Raw genomic sequence first — 8,028 nt, forward strand, 5'->3', positions numbered from 1 at the left:
GCTTGTACACTTTTGCTTCACTATGATCAAGGACTGAGTCCATCAAAAGATTAAAGTCTCCTCCCAATATTATATCATGAGGGGTGCCAGCGGCTTGCAACATCCCCTCAAGATCTATAAAATAGCCCTGATCATCAACGTTAAATATTAGCCAAAATCAACCTTTGCCACTGAATTTCTGCTAAAACTATAATGACTCTTCCTAATTTATCTTTAATCTGTTTGATACATTTGAATTGTAGATGTTTACTTATCAGTGTAATGACTCCCCTGCTCTTGAGCCAGCACTAAAGAAAACCTGTCCACCCCATATCTTCCCAAATTGTTCCCAAATTGTTCAGAAAGATGCGTTTCTTGAAGAAACACTATATCATATTTCTTACGCTTAAGAAGAGAAATAACCTTCCTTCTTTTTATGGGGTGCCCCAACCCATTCACATTCCACGTGGAGAGAGACAATCCACTCATATTAACATTTGACATTTTGACATATGAGAAAAAATGTATTGTGTGTCAAAAACAAAATTATAAAGACCACATTCCAACATTAGAGCAACAATCAAACCCCGAACTTCCCCCAGAACCAAACAAACAGAAAAAAGAAAAACACGTGCATTAACCCCGTGCACGACATCGCCAACTGGCATCCATACTTCTAAACTCAAACAGTCCATGTACGCCTACGAGAGCCCCTGCGACACTTTTGCCTTCGGAATGCTCAAGTCCGGTGTTTCTATAGATATTTTGTTAAACAGAATTACACAACAAAAAATTATCTATTCAGCCAATAGGCGGAATAAACACAAAGAACGTGTATATTCATCCACATAACTGTCCCGAAGGTGTGTTCCTCCACAAAACAAACTCCAGCCGCTAGGTGGAACCAGCACTAACATTAAAAAATAAATAAAAAAATGCTGCTCATTTTCCTCGGACAGTCAAATGAATGTTCAGTGAGCCGGCCATTCGACTGCTACATGAGTGCAACAAATGACCTAATCATTCCAATGTCATGCAAGAAATACTCCACAAAACAAACTCAAGCCAATAGGAGGCATAAGCACAAAGAACGTGCAGATTCATCCACAACACTGTCCTGAAGGAGTGTTATTCCACAAAACAAACTCCAGCCGCTAGGCGGAACCAGCACAAAAAGAAACAAAAAAGGTGCTCAGTTCCTCAAACAGTCAAGTGAATGTTCAGTGAGTCAGGCCCAATTGGCTGCAACGTGAGTACCACAAAATAACTTACTTACTCCATTGACTTTGTGAAGGACAGTGCTTGCTGTGGGCATGTGAATGTTTTACGGCCATCCTTAGCATCTATTCTCAATTTGGCCGGGAACATCAGTGCAAAAGCGACCTTCCATTGATGTAAGAGTTTCTTGCATTCCTTGAATCGATCACGTTTCTCTCTTGTAAAATTCTCTTCTCAACATCCCCCACTCTTGTAACCACCTCAGTGAATTTCGCCTCCATGGCAGTGATCGATCGAGGTATTACAGCAAGATCCTCCAAATCAGCAATGACCTTCGTCAGCATTGCCGACAAGTTCAACAATTCTCGCCGAATTTCCCGCACTTCACCGGGCAAATTGGATCTCTGGTCCGCGGCCTTTTCAGGGGTGTCAGCTTGAGCTCGTAAGTGTCTTTTAATGTCTCCAGAGCCCGAAGATTTTGAATTCTTTGACATATTGTCTTCCTAGAACAGTTATGGAACAGGGTGTATCGAATCTCACCGGTTTATGACAATAATAGTGTTATAACTAGCAAAGAGCAAAGAGCTCGCTGTTCACACGTCTGAACCTCGCATGGCGTCACATGACTCCCACCATATTTTAATTATTTATTAAGGCATATTTATTTAATTTTTAAACTGTGTGGTCACATTACTCACATGTCTTCTTAAATAATATGTTTAATAAGAACATATCATCTTTCTATTGCCATTACAATTATGCCTATCAATGAAGGCTAATATAATGTTGTACTGTATTACATGTCTTATAAATATAGACCTATCATGTCACATGTGCAGACTGCGGAGACCGCCAATTGATTTCATAGCGATTTTTTCAACACTGTTTTTATCCTCTGAAATTGATTACAGTGGCTTTCCAATGATCAAAATAATACAATTTATTAAATGTCCCATTGTCTTTGATAAACTGTGAAAGATGGCAGAAAGATATTTTTAAGTTACACTTCATGGACTTAAGAGCGGTTCCAGAGCGTTAATTTACGAACGTTTTTTCAAACTACTTAGATAACAATGCTTTTGGGAAACGCAACTTAGAGATTAAGTACTACTTAAGTGCTTCTAACGTCCTACTTACTGCTTCAGGAAACCCAGCCAAGGTTAATAATAATAATAATAATAATAATAATAATAATAATAATGCATAAAACAAATATATAAACGGATGAATATATCAAATAAAATCAGAGAGAGCAGAAAGATTTATGATTTTTCTCATCGTCTCATCTTCCTTTCTGACACCCAAGGGTGCTCTCGACTGCACCACGTATTGTGCAGCACCACATTTCTGTCACCGATATCACCTCTAAGAGTAAAGAGCAGACCTCTCGATTGGTGAATGTCCCTAAAGCGCAGGTTCCACATGTCTCCTTGTTTGGCACGCCGCAATAACAAGGGGAGTTGTATTCTATTAATGTCATTGGCAGGACTATATGGCCTCCACTGTGTTCATTGATCCTGGAAGCATTCATCTCGACCCACAGAGCAATTTGTGAAAACTAAACATTACAAATGCACATAAATGCACACCTGATGAACGAAGCATTGATTGTGTAAAAGAAATACACAATCATTCTGCACAAATCAAAATGTAATTATAAAGTTAATTAGGATGAATATATCTTTAAATATTTCCAGGGAGGTAAATTAATTTTTTTTCTAAAGTTATGCACAAATATAATGAGTGGGTCCACCCAATCAAATCTGCCAGAATATACTAATAGTTTGCAAATAAAAATAAACTGAATTTTGTTGCACGCAAAATAGCTCACATGATAATAATCATATTCCTGTTAGAAAATGTAGTTAGACAATTACTTTTTCAAAGTAAGAAAATTGATATCGTTTTGGTGAAATGAAATAGGTTGTGTCGTGCTTCTCACCGAATTGGTTTGTTCCGCTCAGCAGATAATTGATCACGTTTTGTCTCTATCGAAGTAGGCTACTTAACATCCAACACACAAACAACAGCCACATATGAGCAGTAATAGGCTGACCGCATCCTCTTTTACTTGAGCTTGTCCTTTTTTTTCAGACTTCTGGTCGATTGTCTGGCATAATCAATGTTGCTGTCTACACCAGGTGCGCAGTGCGCCGTGACGGCTTGAAGCTGTCTACACTGGACGCGTAAAAGCAAACGTTCTAAAGGCCGTTACACACTAGCAAGAACATTTGCTTTTATGAGTATGTAATTCATTTTCAATGAGAGGCACGCGGAAAGCGGCAAATCGCGGGTGGTTTTTCTAGCGGCATGGAGGCGGTGTGCAAGCGGTGCTCTTGCACCCAATATCCTGCCGCTTTCATGTGCACGGCTCTTTGAGAGGCGCTGGAATGCTTAATGTGTGTGTTCATGTATTTCATGTCTTTTATTTTGAAAAGTTTAGTTCCTGTTTCATGTCATGTGTTCCTAGTCATGTGATTCCTGTTTCCCTCCCTGTTCATGTGTCTTGTTTTCATTGGTTTATTGGTTTATCTGTTCTGTTTGTTCATTGGTCATCTTTGTCATATGTTATCCCTTGTCCATGTATTTAAGCCCTCATGTTTTCCATTGTCCTTTGTTAGGTATTATATGTTTGGTAACGTTGTTCATGTCAAGTCAAGTTTATGTCAAGTCAAGTTTATATTCAAGTTCATGTTTATGTTTAGATTTCATGTTTATAGTTAGGGTTTTTTGGGTTTCATGTTTGTTAATAAATTGCACTTGGGTTCTTCAATTCATCGTCTTCGTCAATGTCATTGCCAGTGTCAGCAGCAACGTTACAGGCAACGCGAGAGAAACAAATATTTAATATTTTTCTGAGCTGCTGAAGCAGTCATTGAAAGGCTTATTATTCACAGCCAATCATACAACAATTTACTGAGCTCATATCAGATTGCTGAAAACATGGAAGAAAAGATGCATGTCATTAAAATTCCCGAACTACATGATCCTTCGAAAATCTCATAAAGAGATATTATCTGAAAGCCAGGGCTTGGGAGCATATGAGTGCACAAATAGATTTGCCAGGTTAAAATAAACTGCAAAATGAAACCTAAATTTTAAAATTAACTGATTTCAATGGGTGACGTCGTCAATGCTAATCATAAAACCATACCCCGAAAATATTTCACTTAATTCTAATGAAATTATAAACAACAAATAAAAATAAATGCTGCACTAAATTTGCATCAGGTTTTCTCTTAGGCAAATCAAAGACAGACAAATCAACAACAAACACAAGTGCCATTTTTGTTTTATCATTTGTTATCTCATGTAACAATTGATTATGATTCAACTGATTCTATTATTTAACTGACTATCTGCTGATTTTATTTAACTACTATATGAAGTGCAACAGTTAAAGAAACAAAGTGAGCCCAGTTTAAAATCTGTGGGCAACTGCATTTTAATTAAAGAGTGCTGACAGGGCACTTCTCCTTGAGGTAAGGTAAAACAGATCCAAACCGACTTTGGATAACGAAATTTGTGTTTAATTATGTTGGTTTTAGTAAATACAAATATGTGTGTGACTAGGTGCAATGGAGTTCTTGTTCATTGTAAATATGGCAACGGCTGCCCCTGAAACCGCGACACGATCATCACCTACACTGCACAAAATGCATGTGTAATGAGGGAGCGAGAGCTTTATATCTCTTGACATTTCTCTTTATTTATGTACGGTGTTTTGCACTATTTTCTTTGCATGCCATTTCTTCTAAGCTGCCATTGCTTTTAAGCACTTAAAACTGAAATGGAGTGCGCTCCCAGCCAAGTGCATTGATCATGAGAAACAAAGGCATGCGTGCTTTTCCGATAACTATGGGTCTTAGCTCTTAAGAGTGTTCTCTACATGCGAAGTTACGATCGTTCTTTCCTTTTTTCTTGTGCGTTTCCCAAACCTGCACTTAACATGAACGCATGATGCACTTTTAAGTGCTTCTTTGCTGTCCCTGTGTAGTGCTGAAATCTGACTGTATAGTGTTCCTCATTCATAGATTTGTGCATAACTTTATAAATACTTGTAATTCAGCTCACTGAGAAATGTTCAAAGTTATTTTCTCAAACAATAAAACTAATAAACTACATAATTAAATACATAGTTTTGAAATTATTTTTGTGCTGGAGGCTACGATCTACTGTTTTTACGCAATCACTGCTTTGTTCATCAAATGTGCGTTTGCAATGTTTCATTTATCATCTGTGGGTCGACCATTGGGGTGCAAGCTTCTAGGGTCTATGAAGACTATATAAAAAGTATAAAGAGGTTAATGTGTTGGCAGGCCTATTTCATGTGCACAATAGGGCGGTGGAAGCACTAACATAGGGTAAATGTACAAACATTAACTGATTAAGCGGAGATCTGCACTTTGCGCCCAAACTGATCATCGATGCATAATGTGCCCGAGACAGTGCCCATCGTTGTCAGAGAGGAAGATGAGAGTTTGTAAAGAGAAGGAATGTCAGACGATGCGCCAAGATAGACAATTTCCCCGTAGATACAGTATAACATCGACATCATTCCTTCTGAATTGAATATCATGTGTCCACTTTGTACCAACTCGTGCACAAAGGTAGGCCTATTGTTTATTGATTTAGGCCTAATTAATTTTTCATTCATTCACTTATTATTTTTATTACAATATATTATTTTATTTTATTTTCTTGTTTATGCTCATTTCTTTTCAAATTGAAAAAAAAAACTCAAAATATTCACGGCTGTTCTCTCTACCTGTAGATTTGGTCTTCAGCAGTCAACACCTGATCGCAGTGCACCACCTACTGGTGAGAATGAATAGCACCAGGTTGAGATTGTGCATCGGTACTCTGCTGCTTTTCCTGCAGTTCCCGGATATGGAAGGTTGAATTTCCAACCGAATTTGAACCACTGAAATTGAGGAAGCGAATTTTGTTAAGTGAAATAGAACGGGCTGAATTTTACCTGCTGAAAAATCTGGACTGTATTTTCAAATGAACTGAATATTTTGGAAACGAACTTTGGAAGGTGAATATTTATTGTTAAAATTTTTAATAATGAATTTAGTTGTGAAATATTTCCAAATTAAATATTCAATGCTTAAAAATACAACCATGTTAAATTTCAGCCTCCCAAAATGCAAGCACTGTAAATGCAACACATTTAAATGCAAGCACTGTAAATTCAACGTATTTAAATGCAAGCACTGATAATACAATGCATTTATTTTTTTTCGACTTTAGTCATGCATTTAGCTCCATACTAAGTGCTGCACTGTCTGAAGCTCAGCTTGCAAAAGTACTCCGAACTGAGTTAAACCTATCCATTCATTAAATCTGCACAGTCCTTACATGGTTGCAGTCTGAATCTTGCAGATTTAAATTGTTTGTTGGCAACGTTGGCAGACGTTTAGAATGGCTTGAAATTTGAATGTATTTCCTGTAGAAATGGTGGATCAAGAATTCACTCTCCTATTTGATGAAGAGACATCCTCCAGGCTGCTTCAGAAATGGGATGGGTCCTTCAAGCCAAATGTCATAAAAGAGGCTAAGCTGCTTACTTCAACACCAGAGTTGCGTCGCTTGGTGTGGTCAGCAGAAAGTACCCCAGGAAATGATCTTGATGAGTGCATGAGTGCAAAAGTGAGTTGCATTTGTTTTGCTTGTTTTAAAGCATTTGCTATAATTGAAGTTACAGTTGTTTCATTCATTATTTTCATGACTATATGATTAAAATTAGGAAATGAAAGCACCTGTGAGATAGTCTTTTACTAGATTTAATTGGTTTATTCTGTGTATCTCTGAAAGCTGAGGATAAATATGAACAATAGATGGATGACTGTTTAAAACTATCTTATAATGCCTCCCTGTTCTCATTCAGACTTAAAAGTATTAAATTTGAAGAGTTTTCAGTTAATTTTTGTGACTCTTTGTCCTCAGCCTACGACCAAGAAATGGCCTCCTTGTTGCTGCTGATACATCTCCTTCCACCACCATCGGGGGACTGAAGTCTCCAGAAATTAGTGCGTGTGATGCAGTTGAAAGACTTGTAGTCTTTCATAAGGTAATTACATTATTAAGGTGATTATAATAATTTGTCACATGTCACCTTCTTAGACACATGTGTAAATGAGGGTTGTTAAAATGTGGATGAAATTGAAATTAAGTTTTCATTAAGTTGCACATTATACTTGTGTCTGATGTTCAGTTTCTTTATCTCAACCCTAGTCATGCTGCAGTTTGGAGGAGCATCTCTGCCACCAGCGTCAGAAGAGCAAGACTGACAGCTTCTACATCACCATGGATAAGCATCTCATCCCATTCCAGGCAAACTGCTTCCTCAGGGCATTTGATGAACTTTTCAAAGCACATTTTGTTTAATTTGTCTTATGATGTTGCATTCAAAGCTCATACAACATTTCAGATGAAAGTTTGTACATTATACCTTCATTAACAATGTTTTAATTCAACTGTATTTCACCTGCAAGGGTGAAAAGGCAAAAATAAATGTTATTTTTGAAAATTATTTTGTTTATTGGAATTAATTCTTGTAATTAATGAAAAAAAAAACAAAAAAAAACAGTGTAGATAGTTTGACACTTTAGGGAGTGAAACTAACACTACCCAAATAGTAACAAAAACAAAAAAAACAAATGTAACTCAGAGCAGTGTTCTTTGTCTAATCCCTTTGTGTTACTTTAACTCTGTTTTACGAGTTAAAGAAGGAACTCTGGCATAGTGTTAAATGTTTAACTATTTTAAAAGTGTTAATTTAACTCTAAAGAGTGTGGAGCTATATAAACCCTGAAAAAGTGTTGA

The 8,028-nt window shown here is 37.1% G+C and overlaps 1 long non-coding RNA gene across 1 annotated transcript; it reads left to right on the top strand.

The window, feature by feature from the left end:
- The first annotated feature begins 6,712 nt into the window (after positions 1-6,712).
- On the top strand, positions 6,713-7,574 carry LOC127427162 (uncharacterized). The gene is made up of 3 exons (XR_007894911.1): positions 6,713-6,852; positions 7,150-7,273; positions 7,438-7,574. It is a non-coding gene; the product is annotated as an uncharacterized LOC127427162 (long non-coding RNA).
- Positions 7,575-8,028: the final 454 nt, after the last annotated feature.

Source organism: Myxocyprinus asiaticus, chromosome 36, assembly GCF_019703515.2.
Source record: "Myxocyprinus asiaticus isolate MX2 ecotype Aquarium Trade chromosome 36, UBuf_Myxa_2, whole genome shotgun sequence".
Taxonomy (NCBI): Eukaryota; Metazoa; Chordata; class Actinopteri; order Cypriniformes; family Catostomidae; genus Myxocyprinus; species Myxocyprinus asiaticus.